A 16660-nucleotide genomic window follows, 5' to 3' on the forward strand; every position below is an offset into this window, starting at 1 on the left:
GCAGATTGTCCCTACAACTGCACGCATCTACTGCCATAAGTGGGGCCGCAGCCCGACTTCTGGCAAACGTCAGATATGTTGATGGTGACTCTATCAAAGAGACTTTTTTTTTCTGCAAAGAAATGGAAAGCCATACAACGGGAGAATAAATATTCAGGGTTACCAATAAGTATTTAGAAGAGAACAATCTGAGCTGGAATGTGTGCGCCAGTCTTTGCGCAGATGGTGCGGCAGGCATGACGGGGAGAGTGAAAGGATTTATTGCTCAGGTGAAAGCACAAAATCCACATATTGTGACAAACCACTGCATTTTGCACCGAGAGGCATTAGTTGCAAAAGCCATGCCCCCGGAGTTGACCGAGGTGCTGAATCAGGCTGTGCAGAGGCGGGTGAATTACACTGAAATCTCGCCTCTTCTCCCAGCTGTGCGCCGAGATGGGAGCCGGCCCCCAAAGCCTGATCCTCCACACAGAGGTGCGCTGGCTGTCACGAGGGAAACTCCTATTCCGTCTTTATGAACTTCGGGAAGAGCATTTTGAATGTTCACCTGAACACGCTGTCCCACATAAGGACAAGCTCGCGGATGAGAGGCGGTGCGCCAGGCTGGCTCACCTTGCGGACATATTTGGACATCTGAACGAGTTGAACGTCAAGCTTCAGGGCAGGAATGAAAATATTTTATCATCCACAGACAAGATTCTGTGGGGGGGTTATGGGCAAAATGATTCTTTGGGACAGGGCTCCATGGAGATGTTCCCGCTGGCATCAGCTGCGCCACAGGCAGCTATGGAGCGCGCTGGATGTGCCGAACACCTTAAGACCTTAAAAGACAGGTTTGAGCGCTATTTTCCACGTGTGGCTGACATCGAGGACCATGATTGGATCCGAGACCCATTCAACCAGGAATCCTCAACAGAAAAGCTCACTATGAAAGAGAGAGAGAGGAGTGCGCAGAGCTCCGTGTGGACCGCACACTGAAACTCAAATGTAGTGAGCTCCCTCTGGATCAGTTTTGGTTGGCTTCTGCATCGGAGCTTGTCCAACCACGCCATTGAGCAACTGCTTCTTTTCCCCACTACCTGCCTGTGTGAGTTGGCGTTCTCCTCTCTAGTTCACATGAAGAACAACAGGAGGTCGCGGCTCTCGGTTGAACAGGACTTGCGAGTGGCCCTGTCCTCAGTGCCACCGAGGATTAAAGAAACCTGCGCGCCCCGACAGGCACATGTATCTCACTAATTGGAAGTAGGCAAAAATATTTACAATAGCACGTTTCAATGCTGATTACTGAAATGTTACTTTTATCATTTATAGTTCATGGGCAGTGCAGCTTCATTGCATTGGCAGTTCTCTGTGCTGAATTTATGCGTTCTGAGTTTCCTTTGCATAATATTTGATTTTGTAACCCGTCTGGTTTATATGAGTGTGTTGTTGCTTTGATGAAGCCTAATTTGATCCAGTTTCAATTTTTAAAAAATAAATATTTCGTAAATAAACATTTCACGAGTAATATAATTGTCTTTGTCACATTTTTTTGGCATTAGAAAATAATTATGCACATTTACAGATATTTGCACACACACGTGCACACGCACATGCACACACACGTGCACACATATGCACGTGCACAAACACAAATGCACTAGCACGTGCACAAAAACACGTGCACGTTCAAACACACATGCACACGTACGTGCACACAAACATGAACTAGCACGTGCACACACATGCACACGCACGTGCACACACACATGCACACGCACGCGCGCGCACACGTGCACACGCACGCGCGCATAAACGTGCACACACGTGCACACGCACGTGCACACACACACGTGCACACACACACGTACACTAGCACGTGCACACACACGCGCACGTGCACACACACACATGCACACACACACACACGTGCACACGCACATGCACAGACGTGCACTAGCATGTGCACACACACATGCACACGCTCGTGCACTACCACGTGCACACACATGCACATGCACATGCACACGCACACAAACACACGTGCACTAGCACGTGCACACACACATGCACACGCACACACATGAACACGCACGTGCACTAGCACGTCCACACACATGCACACGCACGTGCACACACATGCACACGCACGTGCACACACACATGCACTAGCACGTGCACACGAACGTGCTTACACACATGCACACGCAATTGCACGCACGTGCACACACACGTGCACACGCACGTGCACACACGTGCACACGCGTGCACACGCACGTGCACACACACACGTGCACACACACACACATGAACACGCACGTGCACTAGCACGTCCACACACATGCACACGCACGTGCACACACATGCACACGCACGTGCACACACACATGCACTAGCACGTGCACACGAACGTGCTTACACACATGCACACGCAATTGCACGCACGTGCACACACACGTGCACAAACACACATGCACACGCACTTGCAAGCACGTGCACACACACGTGCACACGCACGTGCACACAAACAAATGCACTAGCACGTACACACACACACACGTAGACAAACACACGTGCACTAGCACGTGCACACACAGACGCACGCACACAAACACACGTGCACTAGCACGTGCACACACATGCACACGCACACATATGAACACGCACGTGCACTAGCACGTCCACACACTTGCACACGCACGTGCACACACATGCACACGCACGCGCACACACATGCACACGCACGTGCACACACACATGCACACGCACGCGCGCGCACACGTGCACACGCACGCGCACACACACGTGCACACACGTGCACACGCACGTGCACACACACACGTGCACACACACGTACACTAGCACGTGCACACACACGCGCACGTGCACACACACACATGCACACACACACACGTGCACACGCACATGCACAGACGTGCACTAGCATGTGCACACACACATGCACACGCTCGTGCACTACCACGTGCACACACATGCACATGCACATGCACACGCACACAAACACACGTGCACTAGAACGTGCACACACACATGCACACGCACACACATGAACACGCACGTGCACTAGCACGTGCACACACATGCACACGCACGTGCACACACACATGCACTAGCACGTGCACACGAACGTGCTTACACACATGCACACGCAATTGCACGCACGTGCACACACACGTGCACACGCACGTGCACAAACACACATGCACACGCACTTGCAAGCACGTGCACACACACGTGCACACGCACGTGCACACAAACAAATGCACTAGCACGTACACACACACACACGTAGACAAACACACGTGCACTAGCACGTGCACACACAGACGCACGCACACAAACACACGTGCACTAGCACGTGCACACACATGCACACGCACACATATGAACACGCACGTGCACTAGCACGTCCACACACTTGCACACGCACGTGCACACACATGCACACGCACGCGCACACACATGCACACGCATGTGCACACACACATGCACACGCGCGCGCGCACACGTGCACACACACACGTACACTAGCACGTGCACACACACACGTACACTAGCACGTGCACACGCACGTGCACACACACACATGCACACGCACAAGCACAGACGTGCACTAGCATGTGCACACACACATGCACACGCACGTGCACACGCACGTGCACACACATGCACACGCACGTGCACACACACACATGCACTAGCACGTGCACACGAACGTGCTTACACACATGCACACACACTTGCACGCACGTGCACACACACGTGCACACGCACGTGCACAAACACACATGCACTAGCACGTGCACACACACAAATGCACTAGCACGTACACACGAACGTGCTTACACACATGCACACGCACTTGCACACACACAAACGTGCTCAGACACATGCACACGCACGTGCACGCACACATGCACACGCACAAACACACATGCACACACACATACGCACGTGCACAAACACAATTGCACTAGCACGTGCACACACACGTGCACACAAATGCACACGCACAAACACGTGCACAAAAACACGTGCACGTTTAAACACACACGCACGTGCACACAAACATGAACTAGCACGTGCACACAAACGTGCTTACACACATGCACACGCACTTGCACGCACGTGCACACACACGTGCACACACACATGCACACGCACGCGCACACACACATGCACACGCACGCGCGCAAACACGTGCACACACACGTAAACTAGCACGTGCACACACACGCGCACGTGCACACACACGTGCACACGCACAAGCACAGACGTGCACTAGCATGTGCACACACACATGCACACGCTCGTGCACTACCACGTGCACACACATGCACATGCACACACACACATGCACACGCACACAAACACACGTGCACTAGCACGTGCACACACACATGCACACGCAAACACATGAAAACGCACGTGCACTAGCACGTGCACACACATGCACACGCACGTGCACACACACACGTACACTAGCACGTGCACACACGCGCACGTGCACACACACACATGCACACACACACACACATGCACACGCACAAGCACAGACGTGCACTAGCATGTGCACAAACACATGCACACGCTCGTGCACTACCACGTGCAAACACATGCACATGCACACACACACATGCACACGCACACAAACACACGTGCACTAGCAAGTGCACACACACATGCACACGCACACACATGAACACGCACGTGCACTAGCACGCCCACACACATGCACACGCACGTGCACACACATGCACACGCACGTGCACACACACATGCACTAGCACGTGCACACACACGCGCACGTGCACACACACACGTGCACACGCACAAGCACAGACGTGCACTAGCATGTGCACACACACATGCACACGCTCGTGCACTACCACGTGCACACACATGCACATGCACACACACACATGCACACGCACACAAACACACGTGCACTAGCACGTGCACACACACATGCACACGCAAACACATGAAAACGCACGTGCACTAGCACGTGCACACACATGCACACGCACGTGCACACACACACGTACACTAGCACGTGCACACACGCGCACGTGCACACACACACATGCACACACACACACACATGCACACGCACAAGCACAGACGTGCACTAGCATGTGCACAAACACATGCACACGCTCGTGCACTACCACGTGCAAACACATGCACATGCACACACACACATGCACACGCACACAAACACACGTGCACTAGCAAGTGCACACACACATGCACACGCACACACATGAACACGCACGTGCACTAGCACGCCCACACACATGCACACGCACGTGCACACACATGCACACGCACGTGCACACACACATGCACTAGCACGTGCACACACACGTGCTTACACACATGCACACGCACTTGCACGCACGTGCACACACACGTGCACACGCACGTGCACAAACACACATGCACTAGCACGTGCACACACACAAATGCACTAGCACGTACACACACACGCACGTGCACAAACACACGTGCACTAGCACGTGCACACACAGACGCACGCACACAAACACACGTGCACTAGCACGTGCACACACACATGCACACGCACACACATGAACACGCACGTGCACTAGCACGTCCACACACATGTACACGCACGTGCACACACATGCACACGCACGTGCACTAGCACGTGCACACACACATGCACATGTGCACACACGTGCACACGCACTTGCACACACACACGTGCACACACACACGTACACTAGCACGTGCACACACACGCACACGTGCACACGCACAAGCACAGACGTGCACTAGCATGTGCACACACATATGCACACGCTCGTGCACTACCACGTGCACACACACACACGTACACTAGCACGTGCACACACACGCGCACGTGCACACACACACATGCACACACACACACACGTGCACACGCACATGCACAGACGTGCACTAGCATGTGCACACACACATGCACACGCTCGTGCACTACCACGTGCACACACATGCACATGCACATGCACACGCACACAAACACACGTGCACTAGCACGTGCACACACACATGCACACGCACACACATGAACACGCACGTGCACTAGCACGTCCACACACATGCACACGCACGTGCACTAGCACGTGCACACACACATGCACACGTGCACACACGTGCACACGCACGTGCACACACACACGTGGACACACACACGTACACTAGCACGTGCACACACACGCGCACGTGCACACACACACATGCACACACACACGTGCACACGCACATGCACAGACGTGCACTAGCATGTGCAAAAACATGCACACGCACGTGCACTACCACGTGCACACACACATGCACACGCACACACACACACACGTGCACTAGCACGTGCACACACACAAATGCACTAGCACACACATACGCACTTGCACAAACACACGCGCACTGGCACGTGCACACACACACATGCACACGCACGTGCAGACACATGTGCACACACGTGCACACACACGTGCACACACACAAATACACAAGCACGTGCACACACACGTATACTAGCACGTGCACATAGATGCACACGCATACACATACGCACGTGCACACACGTACACTAGCACGTGCACACACACGCGCACGTGCACACACACACATGCACACACACACGTGCACACGCACATGCACAGACGTGCACTAGCATGTGCACACACACATGCACACGCACGTGCACTACCACGTGCACACACATGCACTACCACGTGCACACACATGCACACACACACGTGCACTAGCACGTGCACACACACAAATGCACGAGCACACACATACGCACGTGCACAAACACACGCGCACTGGCACGTGCACACACAAACATGCACACGCACGTGCACACACACACGTGCACAAACATGCACACGCACGTGCACACACACGTGCACTAGCACGTGCACACACACGTGCACAAGCACGTGCAAAAACACACATGCACTACCACGTGCACACACATGCACTAGCACGTTCACACATACACGAGGAGTCTATGCCTAAGGAAGGAGGAGTCTCTGTATCAAGGGGAGGAGTCTCTGTATTAGGGGGAGGAGTCTCTGTCTTAGGGGAGGAGTCTCTTTGTCAGGGGGAAGAGTCTTTGGGGAGGAGTCTCTTTCTTGGGGGAGGAGTCTTAGGGGGAGGAGTCTCTTCCTAGGGAGGGAGGAGTCTCTGTCTTGGGGGAGGAGTCTCTGTATTAGGGGGAGGAGTCTCTGTATTAGGGGGAGGAGTCTCTGTATAAGGGGGAGGAGTCTCTGTATCAAGGGGAGGAGTCTCTGTTTTAGGGGGAGGAGTCTATGTATCAGGGGGAAGAGTCTCTGTTTTAGGGGGAGGAGTCTTTGTCTTAGGGGAGGAGTCTCTGTATCAGGGGGAGGAGTCTCTGTATCAAGGGGTGGAGTCTCTGTCTTAGGGGGAGGAGTCTCTGTCTTAGGGGTGGAGTTTCTATCTTAGGGGGGTGGAGTCTCTGTCTTAGTTGGAGGAGTCTCTGTATCAAGGGGTGGAGTCTTTGTCTTAGGGGGAGGAGTCTCTGTTTTAGGGGGAGGGGTCTCTGTATCAGGGGGAGGAGTCTCTGTATCAGGGGGAGGAGTCTCCGTTTTAGGGGGAGGAGTCTATGTATCAGGGGGAGGAGTCTCTGTTTTAGGGGGAGGAGTCTTTGTCTTAGGGGAGGAGTCTCTGTATCAGGGGGAGGAGTCTATGTATAAGGGGGAGGAGTCTGTCTTAGGGGGAGGAGTCTATGTATCAGGGGGAGGAGTCTGTCTTAGGGGGAGGAGTCTCTGTCTTAGGGGAGGAGTCTCTGTATCAAGGGGTGGAGTCTCTGTTTTAGGGGGAGGAGTCTCTGTTTTAGGGGGAGGGGTCTATGTATCAAGGGGTGGAGTCTCTGTCTTAGGGGGAGGGGTCTATGTATCAAGGGGAGGAGTCTATGTATAAGGGGGAGGAGTCTATGTATCAGGGGGAGGAGTCTATGTATAAGGGGGAGGAGTCTCTGTATCAAGGGGTGGAGTCTCTGTCTTAGGGGGAGGAGTCTATGTATCAGGGGGAGGAGTCTCTGTCATGGGGTGGAGTCTCTGTATCAGGGGGAGGAGTCTCTGTCTTAGGGGAGGAGTCTCTGTTTTAGGGGGAGGGGTCTCTGTATCAGGGGGAGGAGTCTCTGTCTTAGGGGAGGAGTCTCTGTTTTAGGGGGAGGAGTCTATGTATAAGGGGGAGGAGTCTCAGTATCAAGGGGTGGAGTCTCTGTATCAGGGGTGGAGTCTATGTTTTAGGGGGAGGAGTCTTTGTCTTAGGGGGTGGAGTCTATGTATCAAGGGGTGGAGTCTCTGTCTTAGGGGGTGGAGTCTATGTATCAAGGGGTGGAGTCTCTGTCTTAGGGGAGGAGTCTCTGTCTTAGGGGGAGGAGTCTATGTATCAGGGGGAGGAGTCTCTGTCATGGGGTGGAGTCTCTGTTTTAGGGGGAGGAGTCTCTGTTTTAGGGGGAGGAGTCTTTTTGTTAGGGGGAGGAGTCTCTGTTTTTGGGGGATGGAGTCTATGTATAAGGGGGAGGAGTCTCAGTATCAAGGGGTGGAGTCTCTCTATCAGGGATGGAGTCTCTGTTTTAGGGGGAGGAGTCTTTGTCTTAGGGGGTGGAGTCTATGTATCAAGGGGTGGAGTCTCTGTCTTAGGGGAGGAGTCTATGTATAAGGGGGAGGAGTCTCTGTATCAGGGGTGGAGTCTCTGTTTTAGGGGGAGGAGTCTCTGTTTTAGGGGGAGGAGTCTTTGTCTTAGGGGAGGAGTCTCTGTTTTAGGGGGAGGAGTCTCTGTCTTAGGGGTGGAGTCTCTTTCTTGGGGGAGGAGTCTTAGGGGGAGGAGTCTCTTCCTAGGGAGGGAGGAGTCTCTGTCTTGGGGGAGGAGTGTCTGTATCAGGGGGAGGAGTCTCTGTCTTAGGGGAGGAGTCTCTGTATCAAGGGGTGGAGTCTCTGTCTTAGGGGGAGGAGTCTCTGTCTTAGGGGAGGAGTCTATGTATAAGGGGGAGGAGTCTCTGTCTTAGGGGGAGGAGTCTATGTATCAAGGGGTGGAGTCTCTGTCTTAGGGGGAGGAGTCTCCGTTTTAGGGGGAGGGGTCTATGTATCAAGGGGTGGAGTCTCTGTCTTAGGGGGAGGGGTCTATGTATCAAGGGGAGGAGTCTATGTATAAGGGGGAGGAGTCTATGTATCAGGGGGAGGAGTCTCTGTTTTAGGGGGAGGAGTCTCTGTCATGGGGTGGAGTCTCTGTATCAGGGGGAGGAGTCTCTGTCTTAGGGGAGGAGTCTCTGTATCAGGGGGAGGAGTCTCTGTCATGGGGTGGAGTCTCTGTATCAAGGGGTGGAGTCTCTGTCTTAGGGGGAGGAGTCTCTGTCTTAGGGGAGGAGTCTATGTATAAGGGGGAGGAGTCTCTGTCTTAGGGGGAGGAGTCTATGTATCAAGGGGTGGAGTCTCTGTCTTAGGGGGAGGAGTCTCCGTTTTAGGGGGAGGGGTCTATGTATCAAGGGGTGGAGTCTCTGTCTTAGGGGGAGGGGTCTATGTATCAAGGGGAGGAGTCTATGTATAAGGGGGAGGAGTCTATGTATCAGGGGGAGGAGTCTCTGTTTTAGGGGGAGGAGTCTCTGTCATGGGGTGGAGTCTCTGTATCAGGGGGAGGAGTCTCTGTCTTAGGGGAGGAGTCTCTGTATCAGGGGGAGGAGTCTCTGTCTTAGGGGAGGAGTCTCTGTATCAGGGGGAGGAGTCTCTGTCATGGGGTGGAGTCTCTGTATCAGGGGGAGGAGTCTATGTATAAGGGGGAGGAGTCTCTGTATCAAGGGGTGGAGTCTCTGTCTTAGGGGGAGGAGTCTATGTATCAGGGGGAGGAGTCTCTGTTTTAGGAGGAGGAGTCTATGTATCAAGGGGTGGAGTCTCTGTCTTAGGGGGAGGGGTCTATGTATCAAGGGGAGGAGTCTATGTATAAGGGGGAGGAGTCTATGTATCAGGGGGAGGAGTCTCTGTTTTAGGGGGAGGAGTGTCTGTCATGGGGTGGAGTCTCTGTATCAGGGGGAGGAGTCTCTGTCTTAGGGGAGGAGTCTCTGTATCAGGGGGAGGAGTCTCTGTCTTAGGGGAGGAGTCTCTGTATCAGGGGGAGGAGTCTCTGTCATGGGGTGGAGTCTCTGTATCAGGGGGAGGAGTCTATGTATCAAGGGGAGGAGTCTCTGTTTTAGGGGAGGAGTCTCTGTCTTAGGGGGAGGAGTCTGTCTCAGGGGGAGGAGTCTGTCACATGTGTGTGCACGTGCACATGTACACATGCACATGCACGTACGTTTACGCACAAACACACACCACTACACATGCACACGCAAACATGCACAAACACACACATGCATACGCACGTGCACACACACAAACGCACACTTAGACACGTCTCTTCTGTAGTTCAAACTCCTTTGTCCTTCATATGTATCCTTTCGAAGTAGGTCCCACGCATAAAGCCCTTTAAATGACCTTTTATTGAGAAAGAAACACAGGAATAGCCTTCTTTTGCGGAGTTAAGACGAAATACGGATTTTTGCTATAAAAGGAATTCCTTCAGTTAAAACAAGTTCAAACTCCTTTGTCCTTCATATGTATCCATTCGAAGTAGGTTCCACGCATAAAGCCCTTTAAATGACCTTTTATTGAGAAAGAAACACAGGAATAGCCTTCTTTTGCGGAGTTAAGACGAAATACGGATTTTTGCTATAAAAGGAATTCCTTCAGTCAAAACAAGTTCAAACTCCTTTGTCCTTCATATGTATCCATTCGAAGTAGGTTCCACGCATAAAGCCCTTTAAATGACCTTTTTGGAGAAAGAAACACAGGAATAGCCTTCTTTTGCGGAGTTAAGACGAAATACGGATTTTTGCTATAAAAGGAATTCCTTCAGTCAAAACAAGTTCAAACTCCTTTGTCCTTCATATGTATCCATTCGAAGTAGGTTCCACGCATAAAGCCCTTTAAATGACCTTTTTGGAGAAAGAAACACAGGAATAGCCTTCTTTTGCGGAGTTAAGACGAAATACGGATTTTTGCTATAAAAGGAATTCCTTCAGTCAAAACAAGTTCAAACTCCTTTGTCCTTCATATGTATCCATTCGAAGTAGGTTCCACGCATAAAGCCCTTTAAATGACCTTTTTGGAGAAAGAAACACAGGAATAGCCTTCTTTTGCGGAGTTAAGACGAAATACGGATTTTTGCTATAAAAGGAATTCCTTCAGTCAAAACAAGTTCAAACTCCTTTGTCCTTCATATGTATCCATTCGAAGTAGGTTCCACGCATAAAGCCCTTTAAATGACCTTTTTGGAGAAAGAAACACAGGAATAGCCTTCTTTTGCGGAGTTAAGACGAAATACGGATTTTTGCTATAAAAGGAATTCCTTCAGTCAAAACAAGTTCAAACTCCTTTGTCCTTCATATGTATCCATTCGAAGTAGGTTCCACGCATAAAGCCCTTTAAATGACCTTTTTGGAGAAAGAAACACAGGAATAGCCTTCTTTTGCGGAGTTAAGACGAAATACGGATTTTTGCTATAAAAGGAATTCCTTCAGTCAAAACAAGTTCAAACTCCTTTGTCCTTCATATGTATCCATTCGAAGTAGGTTCCACGCATAAAGCCCTTTAAATGACCTTTTTGGAGAAAGAAACACAGGAATAGCCTTCTTTTGCGGAGTTAAGACGAAATACGGATTTTTGCTATAAAAGGAATTCCTTCAGTCAAAACAAGTTCAAACTCCTTTGTCCTTCATATGTATCCATTCGAAGTAGGTTCCACGCATAAAGCCCTTTAAATGACCTTTTTGGAGAAAGAAACACAGGAATAGCCTTCTTTTGCGGAGTTAAGACGAAATACGGATTTTTGCTATAAAAGGAATTCCTTCAGTCAAAACAAGTTCAAACTCCTTTGTCCTTCATATGTATCCATTCGAAGTAGGTTCCACGCATAAAGCCCTTTAAATGACCTTTTTGGAGAAAGAAACACAGGAATAGCCTTCTTTTGCGGAGTTAAGACGAAATACGGATTTTTGCTATAAAAGGAATTCCTTCAGTCAAAACAAGTTCAAACTCCTTTGTCCTTCATATGTATCCATTCGAAGTAGGTTCCACGCATAAAGCCCTTTAAATGACCTTTTTGGAGAAAGAAACACAGGAATAGCCTTCTTTTGCGGAGTTAAGACGAAATACGGATTTTTGCTATAAAAGGAATTCCTTCAGTCAAAACAAGTTCAAACTCCTTTGTCCTTCATATGTATCCATTCGAAGTAGGTTCCACGCATAAAGCCCTTTAAATGACCTTTTTGGAGAAAGAAACACAGGAATAGCCTTCTTTTGCGGAGTTAAGACGAAATACGGATTTTTGCTATAAAAGGAATTCCTTCAGTCAAAACAAGTTCAAACTCCTTTGTCCTTCATATGTATCCATTCGAAGTAGGTTCCACGCACAAACCCCTTTAAATGACCTTTTATTGAGAAAGAAACACAGGAAATCAAATGTAATGTAAAAAAATGACACATGAATGGAAATAATGTATGTCCATTTAAAATTTCAAATAATGTCATGTAAATCGAAATATAATGTAAATACATAAAAAGCTTGTTGCATATCTGCAACTGTGGGTGCTACAAGTTTAAACACTCACCTGGCAGGCCCCTAACCCTAACTCTAACTCTAACTCTAACCCTAACTCTAACTCTAACTCTAACCCTAACTCTAACTCTAACTCTAACCCTAACTCTAACTCTAACTCTAACTCTAACTCTAACCCTAACTCTAACTCTAACTCTAACTCTAACTCTAACTCTAACTCTAACTCTAACTCTAACCCTAACTCTAACTCTAACTCTAACCCTAACTCTAACTCTAACTCTAACTCTAACCCTAACCCTAACTCTAACTCTAACTCTAACTCTAACCTAACTCTAACTCTAACTCTAACTCTAACTCTAACTCTAACTCTAACTCTAACTCTAACTCTAACTCTAACTCTAACTCTAACTCTAACCCTAACTCTAACTCTAACTCTAACCCTAACTCTAACTCTAACTCTAACTCTAACCCTAACTCTAACTCTAACTCTAACTCTAACCCTAACTCTAACTCTAACTCTAACTCTAACCCTAACTCTAACTCTAACTCTAACTCTAACCCTAACTCTAACCCTAACTCTAACTCTAACTCTAACTCTAACTCTAACTCTAACTCTAACCCTAACTCTAACTCTAACTCTAACTCTAACTCTAACCCTAACTCTAACCCTAACCCTAACTCTAACCCTAACCCTAACGGGTCCCATATATATTTACATTATCAATTAATTAATAGCTTAAACCTAATTTTATAACGTTTTGTTTCATTATTGACATTGTTAAGCCCTTATGATGAGTAAAAATGCTGCATGACAATGCTTTATAAATAAAAGTTTTATTACAACCAGTTCAATGATCACAAAATAGCACCACTTCCACAAAAACAACTTCAGATCAGTTCAACAGTTAGAAATACCAACAGCCACCACAACACGAAACAGTATCAAAGCAGCTTCATCACCAAAAAAAGGGGGGCCACCATACAGTGATCCAATACGGCGCTATTAAATGAAAGTATGAAACTCTGAAGGATAAAAAACATGTCAACCACTCGAGAGGAAGAACTGACTGTGTTAAGCCACTCAAAGAGCGTTGAGAAACACCTGCTGTTTGAGCTTGGAGGGAGAGGGAGAGAAAGGAGAGGGGGGGGGGGAGAGAGAGGAGAGGAGGAAGAAGAGGAGAGGAGAGGAGAAAAAAAAGAGGGGGAGAGAGAGAAAGAGAAAGAGATTCAGAGCGAGATGTAGCGATTTGCCGAGACGAAGTCTCGGCACATTACGCTACATCCCGCGAAGGGACACGCCCCCGCGCGTGCGGCAGGGTCTTCGCCAGCCGCTCGCTCTATTTATGTCCCTCTGAGCTCGCGCCCCTCTGACTCACGGTTGCGCCAGCAGAGCGGGAAAAGGCTTCAAACTGCCTTTTTCATTCACACACAACAGCTCTGCCCCGGCTGGCTGGGAAGTCCTCGCTGGGGCTCCTGCTGCTGCTGCCGCTGCTTCACCTCCTTCGGCTTTTCCTCTGCCACACACAGGCATGATGGGAAATGTAGTCTCTTCTTCTCTTCTTTACAATTGAATTGAGTAAGGTAAGATTGTCCCCCCATCTGTACAAGTCATTTGCATTTTAAAATAATGAACTAACATTCAGTCAGGTATTTATACAACAACCAAGTCACACTGTGAGAGAATTTAAACTGAGTTTGTCCATTGTCTTGCAGCTCTTGATTTGAGAATTGTGATGATTGGAAAAACTGCTGTGGGCAAAAGTGCAGTTGGAAACACCATTCTTGGAGAAACAAAATTCAGATCTAGTCCCGCTGCAAGTTCAGTGACAGAAGCCTGTGAAAAAGGAGTCGCTCTCTGGGGTAACAGAGTAGTTAGTGTGGTTGACACGCCAGGGATCCCTGGACACTTCCAAAACGGAAGATTTCATAAAAAGAGAAATAGTGAAATGTGTCAAAGTCTCTTGTCCTGGTCCACATGTCTTCCTGCTGGTGATCCAAATTGGCCGATTCACCAAAGAAGAGAAGAACTCTGTGGAAGCACTACAGGAGCTGTTTGGTCCAAAAGCCAACCAGTTCATGATTGTGCTGTTTACCCGTGCTGGTGATCTTGGAGCCATGACCATACAGGAATATGTACGTGAAGGTGACCCGGGGCTTCAACGAGTTATCCAACGTTGTGGCGGAAGGTTCCTAGTCTTTGACAACATGAGCAAGGACAGAAAACAGGTAACGCAACTTCTGGAGATGGTCGACAACGTGGTGGCAGCAAACGGGGGGACACATTACACAGATGCAATGTATAAAGAGGTAGAGTTAGCTCAGAAAATGGGGCGAGGTGACATGGATGAAGAATTCATGATGGCTCTGATCCAACGCATCTTACTTTTTCATTTGATTCTTGCAAGAGAATAAGTGACCACGGTGGATTGTCTAGACTCATAATCAAGACCTAGAAAGATTTTGTTTGCTACCTTTGTAAGCAAACAGAGGAGGTTCGGCAAAGTTATAACACACTGTGTAGACAGAGGGGGAGTACAGCATTGCTTTAAATCATTTATTAGTCAAAATTGAGGAAACCTTGAGCTGTTGATTGTTATGGGGGAAATATGTGGTATCTATTATACTGAGAGTGTGATATGCTGATAATAAAACATAGTTTAGTTCTGGTAGATATAATGTTAATTTGATAAGAAGCCAATAATCATGGCGGTTTCTGGTATTTTATAATCGTGGTATTCAATATGTTAGGATTTAGCTTTGTGGTGTAGAAAATGACTTATTGATAGAATGTATTCCTTACAAAGTAATACATGATGATGGTGATAGAAAAGTATTTACTATTAATGTTTCTTGTTATTAAATTGAACTGACAAAGTCACAAAAGCAATTAGATTTGATCTAACTGTCTTTCTTTTCCCATATGTTGTAATTTTATCATCCATTCAGCAATAAGAGTAACTGTAAAACTACACGTGTATAATATGTAGATGCAAGTGATGTCTAAGCTAGCAGCCTTTTTAATACGTTGGCTCTGAGCAATTTAAACAATGATCCTTTTTTAAAAAAGTTAGCGAATGCTGTGGCAGACGTCACAAACTTTCACCGGGAAGGAAGCGACCAGAAGTGTCTCCTCCATAGTGATTTATCCACCTCACATTACTGAGCTTCATCCAACCTTCTTAAAGGAGAAGATTTGTGCTTAGCATTGCATTTGAAAATCCTTCAATTTAAAAGACCTTTTAAAGATCAATAAGATAAAATAAGATTTTTTTTAAATTGCATGATAAACTACAGAGAGTATTTTATGAACGCACTTGCATGCACATATACACAGCACATGGGATTAAACTGATTTGGTTGTTTTAGCTGAGAAACATGTTTATTTTGTTGTACTCATGATTCTGTGATTATTAAAGTCATGTCTGATTTACCTGCTTGTTCTTTACCTTTAAATGAAATAAATGTGAGTGAATATTCAGCTCTCCTTCTTCATTATCTTTATTTGCAATAAGACACATCATTGCACTTGTTCATCAGAGAAATCAGTTGAACATCATGAATCAATTAACTGTTTTGTTTAGAGAACTTTGACATAAACACAGTTATGCTTTGCTTTATGGGTATTTATTTATAATATATTTTGAATTAAATCTTAAGAGCATTATTTAAAAAAGATCTCTCATAAATTTAATTGTTTTATGTATTATTGCCTTTCACAATATCATCTACACACTCAAAAAAAAGATCTGGTTGCCAGTCCAGGGTCACACTCACACTCACTCCCAGGAAGCCAGAGAACCCACGCTTACACGGGGAGAACATGCAAACTCCACACAGAAAGGTCCAAGCTGGGAATCAAACCTTTCTGTGGCTTTTGTTTGTTCTGTTTGGAAACCCTTATTATTGAAATATCAAAGCCACTGCTGCCATCTACTGGCTAACAAAACATTGACATGAAAAAGGATTAGCAGGTGATTTTGTTATTTAGAAAAGCATCTCCATTATTAATCTGATTATTATTAAATAA

The 16660-nt window shown here is 47.9% G+C and overlaps 1 pseudogene; it reads left to right on the forward strand.

Annotated features, from left to right (window-relative positions):
* Positions 1-341: 341 nt before the first annotated feature.
* On the forward strand, positions 342-15045 carry LOC142370471 (GTPase IMAP family member 7-like; annotated as a pseudogene).
* Positions 15046-16660: the final 1615 nt, after the last annotated feature.

Source organism: Odontesthes bonariensis, chromosome 20, assembly GCF_027942865.1.
Source record: "Odontesthes bonariensis isolate fOdoBon6 chromosome 20, fOdoBon6.hap1, whole genome shotgun sequence".
Lineage (NCBI taxonomy): Eukaryota > Metazoa > Chordata > Actinopteri > Atheriniformes > Atherinopsidae > Odontesthes > Odontesthes bonariensis.